General features: G+C 37.1%; 1 protein-coding gene across 5 annotated transcripts in view; it reads right to left on the bottom strand.

Moving 5' to 3' along the window:
- Positions 1 to 917, bottom strand: part of gdpd5b (glycerophosphodiester phosphodiesterase domain containing 5b) — a 36664-nt gene extending 35747 nt beyond the window's left edge. For 2 of the 5 annotated variants that reach the window (XR_003599093.1, XM_028045474.1), the window contains exon 1: positions 528 to 858. The gene's annotated coding sequence lies outside the window, so the exon portion shown is untranslated. Of the gene's footprint in view, positions 1 to 527 lie in introns of all 5 variants that reach the window. The other 3 variants (XR_003599094.1, XM_028045476.1, XM_028045475.1) reach the window with 2 other exon arrangements.
- Positions 918 to 11203: the final 10286 nt, after the last annotated feature.

Here is an 11203-nt window from a genome sequence, read left to right on the forward strand (position 1 = left end):
AAATCCTAACCTATTAAAATTTTGGCATAGATAAAACTGGCAGCCACTGCACACCTGGGTCCAAGAACATCCTGTAATGCAATATTGCATAAACTAAATTTATTTAACTCTGCAAAAGCTGTTTGCGGAATACTATTTCATGATATACATGTAGAGTAAATGGAATGTGTAAAAGCAGTGCACGATTGCTCTGTCTGAGGATTAAAGGGATAGCACCTCCAGAGGATACAACCATTATGGATGTTTATGTCCTTGCCTCCCTGCACCACTGAGCTATAAGTCCTGCATTTGAAGCTTGTTATTGTAATGTTAGGGTTACCAGTGTAACTATGACTGCGGTCTTTGAGGTTGAAACCTCCTGTTTAGACTTTTTTTTTTACTGACTGCAGTAGTAAAGTTACAGGAATGTTAGTCTGTGTTACCATGGTTATGAGGAATTTCCCTGAGCTACGCACAGATGTTGATGCGATACATTGTTAAAAATATAAACCTGTGAAAAGAGATAGCTTCAGTTAGCCCGCACTCACCTGTATGTCTGAGGGCACTTTCATTTGTTTCTGTCCGTTCGGTAAAAGTTGAGCTCTCCGACAAGCCCAAACGGGGACACGGTTTGAGCCAGCGATACAGGCGCGGAGAAAACGGTAAAACGCTGACTGAGCTGAAGTTTTACAACGAAAGCAAAGGAGAAAACACCAAGCTGATTGAATGGTTACTGGATCAAGTTAAAAGACGACCTGTTTTCAGCGTGACTAGTGAGTCCTGCGTGTCTCTCACCCTTTGTGGGTTTAGAGCAGGGATACGTCCCGTCCTCCGCCTGAGTGGCTCACTGTACTGAAGGGTGGGAGGAGAGTGAGTCGGTCTATTTTATCTCCAGCCTGGCGTAATAGTGAGGGAGCGTCACCGTTGACTTTTTTCCAGCCCCTTCACGGCGCGCGTAACACACACGATAATCAGAACACACTGTGCATCCACGCACGTTAAGTTGGTTAGGAGAACGGAAATATTGCTGTTTAGATTAGTTTAAACTCGCTGGAAAATACGTTTCCTGTTCATTTTCATCGCCAACACAATTCCTAAACAGATGAAGACAAAAAAAATACAACGTCCTAACGTTTAAAATAAGTTGACATGAGTTTGTTGGTCAAAAATCTGATGGTTTTGAACGCAGCACATTTTATCACGTTTATCTTCTCGGATCGAAGGGCTGTTTGACATACTGTTTACATTTTCTGTCATTGTTATTGTTTGATAGTAAGTGATTTATTTCCATCACTTGTCATCTGGATTATGGTTAAATTGGTGCCTAGAAAAAATAGGCACTAATACTATTTTTATTAGTATTAGTACTTGAACTTTTTGTGTATGTATGTACAGTATGTATGTATGTAGGGTGTGTGTGTGTGTGTGTGTGTGTGTGTGTGTGTGTGTGTCTCAACAACTTTGCATATCAAGAGTAGAAATCTTAGCAAATTGTTCTTTGCGATTCAGTTCTAGTCCAGTCAGACTGTATGGTAAACAACTGTAATTACCATTTTTCAAGTCTTATCACAGACTCTCAAGTCTGGATTTTGATTTGGCCATTATAACACATGAATACACTTAGACATGGATTTATACTGAGCTCAATTTATATACTGATCCAAATCCAATTTATTTATAAAGCACATTTAAAAACAGCAAGTTTGTCAAAAGTGCTGTTTGAAAATAAGATAAGCAAAAGAGATAAAACTAGGCCACACAAAACACTCATAACAAACATATAAAACATTCATAAAACAGAGAAGAGGCAGTAAAAAGAACATTCACACTCGGCCAAGCGGCAATAAAAACAGAGTTTTTCAAAGAGACTTTGATGATTATTATTAGGTGACTTGTGTACGCAAAGGGTTGCAAACGATTTTATCTGGGGATATCAAAATTAAAGGTTCTGAATGTAGTATGTAGCCCACACTTTTCAGATTTTCATTTGTTTAAAAAAAAATCATGGAAAGCTCTGTGTCATTTTCCCTCCACAGTTGTGCACTGGTTTGTGTTTGTCATTTGAAATGCCAATTATCTATGCTGAAGTTTGCGGTCATGGCATGACAAAAATGTGAAAAGGTTAAGGGTTCCTCATACTTTTGCAAAGCACAGTATCAGTAGCTGCAGTGACTGTTTGACCGGTATCTTCTAATTCCAGATGAACTTGTCAGGAAAAGATTGTTTTTTGCAGGCCCATGATGTTTTGCTGTTTGTATGAATTGTTTTGAGAAGTGCACCTACTGTTTTGAAAATGTTACGGATAATTGGATAATAAAAGTATAATCTATAAGGCATTTAAACTTTTTTGAAAAACTCAGTTCAACGATAATCTGTTTCCTTAATGTCAATTATGTCTTGCAGAAAAGCTGTAAAGAAAAAGTGTTTCCACAATCATGACTGCTAAAATTACAGGGGAAAGGTGAAGAAGGCTGGAAACATTTTACTGCCAAAAGGAAAAGAGTGTGTCCCCTGAGAATATTGCATGAGAAACGTTTTTGCGATACGAGTTAAGTCACTTTGAAAGTAACTTAACTAGGTTAAGTAAATTTTTCAGTCAACAGCTTGCATCTTTGTCCAGAGTTTAACTGGAAACCTTTTGGCACTTCAAAGGATCTGAGTGGCAACTCTTAAGAAACGCTACAGAGCTATTTGGGATCAAGCAAGATAATCAAACAGGTAGTGGATAATTTAATAAACTAATGTTTCAGATTTTTTTTTCTGGTGAATGTAGAATAGGTCCAGTACACATTCAAAGATGAGAAAACCCTTCAATATGTTTTCTGTAAAATGTGCAAAAGCCACCTGCTTCAGTATGCATATGTGGCATATCAACATGTCTGATGAAGAGATTTAATTTGAGTTGTAGCAATAAATATTCTTCCTGCAATGAGACCCAGTAGGTCTTAAGTTCTTTCAGCAAGACAACACTCTTTCTGCCTGAATTCCTGCACTTTTGTTCTACTGTGCAGCCAGGAGACGCATCTTAAATCTAGAGTTACATGACACTATACAAGTGTTAATGATCCTTTTTCAATAATTGTGTGTGTTTGCTTCTAAATGTGTTCATATTCTTAATCATCAGCTTATGAAGAAACTGAAAATCAAACTTTTTGTTACTGTGTCTGCTCCAAGCAAAATACCAAGTAACTGCATGTGCTGTAGAAAACAGATTAATCTTTTCTTGGACTTAGACTGACTTTATTGTCATTTTGCATGCGCAGGGTGTATACAGAACGAAATTTTGTTGCATACGGCTCAGGACAATGTTTGGAAATGTCCATGAAATAAAAGTACTTACTAATGCATCAATATTAATTGCTCAGTGTACTGAGGATAGAAATGAAAGTTGCAGATGCTTTTGACCAGTCAGACTTTTCCCTCCTCCTGAGGTGCACTGAATTGCTCATTGAGAAACACAGATGGATTGATTTTCGTAGCAGCTATACCACCTGCTGTTAGAATCAGAGATATCGTGTAATGTCAGCAGTCAGTCATCTCTGGAACATGTATCAACTCTGTTGTCGTTCCACTGTACTGGTGGATTATATTAATTATCTTTCAGTAAAATAGAAAAATAAATAAATATTCTGTGGATTGAAGAAGGAATTGCAGATACTTTGCTGTAAAGTAGTTGTCTCTTGCATTAACAGTCCTGAAAGACATGTTGTCCTATAGCCAACAGTAAAATTTGTTCCCTATTTGGTCTTGAAATTTACACTGTTGTCCAAAAGCTCCACCCCAAGCTGAAGGTTAAATATTTGGAATGGTCTTTCTTATAAGCAGTCATTTCCCCCTTTAGTGTGGTTTCTCAGCCAGCAACGAAAAAATATTCCGTAAAAAAGTATTGTGCTGATCAGTTAGGACGATAGCATGTGTCTAGTTAGAGAAAGTGTTCTTTTACAGATAGAGACACATGTTAAACTTAAAAAAAGAACTGATCTGTGAAATTGCAGAAAACCTTTCACATTCTTCTCCAATGAAACACTAAGAGTAGTGGTAATCCTATGCAGGTCAGCATCTGATGAAGGCAGAAGGCGTCTTGCACATCTCGACATGAATTTCTTTAAACTAATTCATTCTCTGGGTGCTATAAGGTGAATATTTGCTTTGCTTTCCTGTTAATAAGTCCTTATGTCTTGTGAATTTCAATGAATTGGATGTACCATCAGAGTCGGCTCAAGGCACAAGCGTACAACGTCTCTGATGAGGGCCCTAAAACCGTTAGAGGCTTCCCGTACATGCTTGAATGTTAACAGAAACCCTCAATCTATTTTTTTTTTTTTTTACATTTATTCACTGAGAATGAGAATATCATTGAATTTGATTTTACATTTTCTGCACATATAAAGAAACAGATTTTAGATAGTTTTATTTTTCAATTTAATATTTTAAAAAAATTGGTGAGTTCAATTTGTCAAATTGCAAAGAGTAATCTTCATTGTTAGATTATTACATGGTTACAATCTGATGCTAGGAGTTTAATGGTGTTGTTTATATTATAATGTGTTCTTGTAACTAACTGTTTAACTGTATTGTCATCAGGCCACTCTTGTCAAATAAGTTTCTGATCTCAAGTAGTTTTATCCTGGTTAAATAAAGCTAGAAGAAGAATACCCTTATCTTTGTGTTTATTACAATATCAGCAAATAACCAGTTATCTGCCCAGACAACTAAACCTGCTCCCTCTCCCAGATTTCACTAAATTGGTACCAAGATAACAAGATAATATCCAGCACTGATGTGTAGAATCATTTATTTTAATTCAAATACGTAGCTTGTCAGACTTCCAATTTTCTTTTTATAGGACTTGACTTGACATGGCAAGTAATATTTTACATTCATCACCAAGGAAACCAAAAGGCTAGTTATAGCTCCTGAAATGTAAGAATTCGTGGTTTATCAAGCTACGTCTTTCTGTTGATTTTGTGAAGAGGAAAAATACAGGAGATTTGCATGTCTGATTTGCTTAAACTCATTTTGAACCCTTGTCATAATCACAGTGGTGGAAAATCATCAAACAACACCTAATCAGTTTGCTATACTATAATTATTGGTAATTGTGTGTCAGATAAATTCAGACACACACACAAACACACACACACCTTGACATTGTCTCTACAGGTGCATTTACATGCAGGGGAGCAGGGGAAATGTTCCTCTCAGGAGGACTTCCTGTGACATATCCCTATTTGATGTGGCTGACCCGGGCTTCCCTGCTCCTCTCCCCACAGGCTGGCATTACTCAGCGGCTCCAGCTGCTTAGCTTTGTTTTGAACTCCACCCATTTTAAAATGCCAAACAGCATCCACAGACAGGGAGGGGTGGCATGGCCAGCAGGGGTCCTCCCAGCAGGTTAGGCTGCATAACACAACAGAATTGGGCAAAGAGTTTGTGCCTGCTGCTATCAGAAAGGAGCCAGAAGATAGAAAAGCAGGAATTTATCCTTGGGGAAAAACAGGAAAGAATAGCATATTTTGACTCCAAAGATGTCCTGAGGCTTAAAATGAGGTAGAGCTGTCCTTTTGAAGATGTTCTTCTGCTAAAGGCATTGACTGGAACCTTTGGATGCAAAACTTTCAGTCAGTGAGTTTTGCAAATTGAAAAATCACACATTACTCTACAAAAGTAGCTTCACCTTTACAGCTGCAGTATGTAATTTTTTAAAAATATACATTTTTTACATATTTGATGAAACTCTCTCTATGTCATGACAGCATGGTATGAGACAAATAATTTGCAAAAAGAATTGAGCACCTCTGGCTTCTCCCAGTTCTATAAGCAGCCTATCAGATCCAGAAGGCGGGTCTTAGCACTGTCAGTCACCCCTCTTTGTGAGGCTGCTCGCCCCCCCATTTCACATCCCCTCTGCTCCTCCTGTTTATTCTGCCAATCAAGTATACAGAATGGATCAGACTGGTAGTTTTCCACCACACATTACTTTTTGCATGCAGGCTAAAAGATTTAATTTAGGAGTCATCTCAGGAAATTCTTTTCCTGCACATCTCTGTTGTGTTCTTACCAGAGGTGTGACCAAGTGACTGTGTTGCAAGTCTCAAGTCTTTGTCCTCAAGTCCGAGTCAAGTCTCAAGTCAGGAACTTTTAATTTCAAGTCATTTCGAGTCGTTTTTATTTTATTTTATTTTTTATTTGCAATTATACATAAAATTCAAATAATAGACCATTTGTTCGTTTTAAAATATGTATTTATCTCAAATGATAGAACATGTGTAGCTGAACACAAAGTATAAAAAACATTTTTAAATTGGACCACTTTATTGCCCAGTTCTGTTAAACTTGATATTCAATAAAAAAAGAGGAAAATGCTGACATTTCCACAGCACAATACAAAGAACCATAACAGCAGTTTTTTCCTCTTTTCTCTGACCTGTCAAAACAATATATTGTCAATATAATTTCCCAACGTAGATGTCTTCAAACACACCAACCATCCTTAGATGATACTAGACCCGGCTCATCATCATGATGGGACAGAGAGACTCTGTTCCCTGTGTTCAGGTCCAGAATCTGCTTTCTGTTCCGGAGCCCCGCTCACTATCCACCGGCTTCCTGAGCTAACACGGTGCACATTATTTGTGGAGGCATTTGAAGGACCGGATTTATGGTAAATAATCACCAATTTAACCCGGAGTACACATGCTAACACGAAGTTAGCTAAAGTCAACTATCTTACAGCAAAAGAAAAGCGCCACCTACCGATCTTTGTGAAGCTTCAAATGCCGGACAAAGTTGGACGTCGTGGCATCTCCATCCGATATTCTCTTCTTGCATGTTTTACAAGTTGCAGTTCGGTTTTTAGTCGAAAGTTCATAACCTAAGTAGCCAAAAGAAATTACTCACGGAAGCATATTCGAGCGGTTATTTCGTATTTCGTTCCCTGAGCTCTGCAGCTTTGCCGCGTTTTTTTAAACGTCCAAATCCTGTTAATTTGATTGGTTGTGCTGCAGCTACGTACACATACATACATAAGGAGAGAGGAAAACCATAGTGACGGTCTGCGCATATTGATACGGAATGAGTGAAATTAATTAATGACGCCACTTTATAAATAATGTGTTTTAAATTTTAAGACTGAGTAAAAAATATCAAGTCTTTTCAAGTAAACAGCTTCAAGTCGAGTCAAGTCCCAAGTCAATGGCATGAAAGTCAAAGTCAAGTCCGAGTCTTTGAGCATTTTTTCAAGTCAAGTGTCAAGTCGTGATTTTAACGACTCGAGTCTGACTCGAGTCCAAGTCATGTGACTCGAGTCTGACTCGAGTCCAAGTCATGTGACTCGAGTCCCCACCTCTGGTTCTTACATAGCTTATGCTCATCTTTAAACAGAGCTTCCCATGGATTTCTTTCTATGATAGCTTCTTTTCACCAGGCAATATTTGCAGGGCGCTCTGCTAACTGTTGTCCTTTCAACAGATTCTCCCACCAACGGTTTGGATGACGCTAACTCTGAAGGAGTTACTATGATTCTGCAGGCTGATTCTCTGATTCATGCTCTCCTTTCCTAACAGTTTTAGCTTCAACAAAAAGCTTTGAAGGTTTTCAGTTGCACCATGGTCTAGATTTCCTATATAGGATATTGTTTTATTATCTAATGCTGCTTTTAGATTTTGCAAAGGACTAAGATTCCCTAAAAGTCTAATCAGACTCTTAGGGATGTGGTTTCATGCTTGGTCTGCATCCGTGGATCAAACATTATGCATTATGCAGTGTCCATTAGAATGTCTGCCTTGAGATAATTCCACCTGAAAATTGTATATATATATATATATATATATATATATATATATATATATATTTATATTTATATATATTTATATACTATGAATCTAAATCTGCCATTAATATGTCTAATGTTTGGGCTTAATTGGTAAAATGCTCAGTCATTAAATGGCTGTTGGAAGTTATGCTGAGAATTTTATCAATAAATGAAAAACCCTAATTTAACCATATAAAATGATTTTATAACAATATATTTAACTTAATTTACATTTTACGGTATGTTGAAAAATTAGACATTATTTTAAACCTCCATGCATGTAAAGGGTGGGATTCATCCCACGGCTTTTTGCGTCTCCTAGTGGTTGTTAATTTTCAACTCAAGCCACTCCCCCCACCGCCAACAGCAATTTGGCACAAGTTTAAATAATTCACCTTGATCTGATGCACAAACTAAAGGCTAATACATCAATGATGAGCTTATTCACACTTTGTTAGGAGATGCAAATGGATTTTGTCGATGTAATGCAGCATATGACTATGATTACTTGCCTTGGTGACGATACTGTCAAATTTCTTCCACCAGGGGGCGGGGTTGTACTGCCTTACAGTTTTCAATAGTTTTGCCTGTCTTTAGGAATACACTCAAACGAACTGAAAATGGATCATCCACAAATAGACAATTCAACAATTCGTTCATGTTTTGAAATCCAGCTCTGCATTGTTTAAAGCCACTGAATAAAAAGATCACAGTGTCTACTCACTTTTTTTCCCCAAAGGTTGATTGTTGTAGTATTTCTTCTATACTATACTGTAGATTTTATTTACTCTTGGTTACTATACACAAGGAACTGGCAGTTCAGTTTTCTCAGCAGTGTTGTGTATCACATTATATCTTTTTTAAATGGCCATGTTTTTAAAAAAATGAGTTCATTTCTAACAAAAGTGAACAGTCACATCATCACATGACTTACATGATGTGTTCTTGTGGATAAACTCAATTTGCCCTCCTGCATAAGCCTGTAAACTGCTGCTTGTTTGAAGTAGAGCTGTAAAGCATAAGAACAACTCAAGCTAAATTAAAAACACGCTTTAGATCAAGTATAATTTGAGATGATTCTCCTCACAGTGGCATCATGTATGCAAATACTATAAAGTTCTTACTTCTTATTTACTGACTTCAATTTCACAAAGCTGAATGTTACACTATGAACCGGTCCAGCAAATAATTGATGCTCTGACGGTCAGAAGGTTGTTACTGTGCTAGTTATACACAGAACATGTTCTAGTTGTAAATATTTAAGCAAAAGCACTGGACAGAGTTCATCATTGACTGGTAGGAAACTAAAATTCACTTCTAGGGACTTAAAACTCACACACTCACGCTATGCTTTGTGTCATGTGCATGCTAACTAAAATCTGGATTAAAATACACTTGGATTGCAGTCATTTTGATCAATTCCAACACTTCAAATGCTTGCAGACTTAAAAATAAAATTTATAATTAACTAGTCACAGTTGCAGAGTTTAATGAAACCATATACTTACTCCTTATTTTAAAATGTTCTGCATTTTTTAAAGACTCACCGAGGCTCCCTACCGTTGCTGTGTAAAAAGTGGTTTCTCAAACACAAGCAGCAGATAGACTCATGAAGCTGCTCATTCATGGAGTTTGTCCAGACATGCCACTTCAGAAGTTACATCACCCTGCTGAGCTGCAATGCCTCTGTCCTATTGGTTTATGTTGCCTGTTTGGCGAGCTATGCTCCTCTTCCTAGATGGAATGTTTTGTATTAACTTAAACTATTATGCATATTGATTTTGAAAGACATTAGAATATGAACTCTTTTCTCAAATCTTCAGTGGTAAGATCATGTAAGTTTTTGTTATATCGATGAAAAATTGAAATTATGTATGGTCGCTTAGCTCAACTGGTCAGAGCGTGGTGCTAATAACACAAAGGTCATGGGTTCAATCCACATATTGGCCAGCTGAAACATAAAGTCTTCAGAAAATCAACACTTGGAAATAGCAGGAGGCTTTAAATTAAACCATCATGCATATTGATTTTGAAAAACATTAGAATATCACTGCGTTGGTCAAGATCATGTAAGTTTTTCTTAAGCTGATGAAAACTCAAACTTAGATATGACTGGTTAGCTCAGCTGGTCAGAGTGTGGTGCTAATAATGCCAAGGTCATGGGTTCAATCCCTATACTGGCCAATTTAAAATCTTCAGGAAATGCTGTTAAAAATAGCACAAGGCTTTAAATTAATGCAGACTCAATATTTTAGCAGATATGCCAACAGAAATTTTTAAGCATTTACAGTATGTAAAAAACATCATACATCTTTCATCACTTCTCTAAAAGAGCTCTGGATTGGTGAAATACATGTACTGTATATGGCTCGTACACAGGAAGTCATAGACTAACACATATGGAAAAGAGAAGAAGGAAGGAAAGAGTCTACAAAGCCTTTCTGTAACTCCTGAATGTTTTTAACCACCACATCCTTCTTGTCCTCCACAGGAAGTTCAAACACAAAGAACAAGCTTAAAGGAGGCCTGAATCAAAACTTGTCACAGCTTGCCTCACATTACCGTGTGAACTTTTAGAAATACATTTATTTTCCTAAATATGTCTATTTTTCAGTACCACATCAAAACCAGCGTTTAGAGAAAGAAAGTTCCTGATCCTTGCAATGAGGATAGAGCAATGACGCCCAGATGTTGCATGAGCTCTCCTCAAACAGCATTTCTTTCTTGGAGTTATGTAAGAAGTAGCTCCTCCCTACTCCTGAAAAATGTGCAGGACACGTGCCTGACTTTTCCTACCATCAATAAACTTCTGCCTCTGAAAAAAAAGTACCCTTTTGTAAAGAAAAATGTTACATATATAATATAAACTATGTATATCAGAGTTTTGAAATTTAGATCTCAGTAGATCTAGAAACATTGTTACCCTCCCATAGACATATACAGTACAGACCAAAGGTTTGGACACACCTTTCTAATTCAATGGGTTTTCTTTATTTTCATGACTATTTATAAGGCAAGAAATCCCACTTATTAACCTGACAGGGCACACCCATGAAGTGAAAACCATTTCAGGTGACTACCTCTTGAAGCTCATCAAGAAAATGCAGAGTGTGTGCAAAGCAGTAATCACAGCAAAAGGTTGCTACTTTGAAGAAACTAGAATATAAGGGGTATTTTCAGTTGTTTTACACCTTTTTGTTTAGTGCATATTTCCACATGTGTTATTCATAGTTTTGATGCCTTCAGTGTGAATCTACAATGTCAATAGTCATGAAAATAAAGGAAACTCATTGAATTAAAAGGTGTGTCCAAACTTTTGGTCTGTACTGTATATGTGAACCATTCATTCAAATGATAGCTGCTATGGTGACAATGAGAATGACCTCCACCATAAGGACGTTTTGCTAAAAC

The sequence above is a fragment of the Xiphophorus couchianus genome, chromosome 18 (assembly GCF_001444195.1).
Source record: "Xiphophorus couchianus chromosome 18, X_couchianus-1.0, whole genome shotgun sequence".
Classification (NCBI taxonomy): domain Eukaryota; kingdom Metazoa; phylum Chordata; class Actinopteri; order Cyprinodontiformes; family Poeciliidae; genus Xiphophorus; species Xiphophorus couchianus.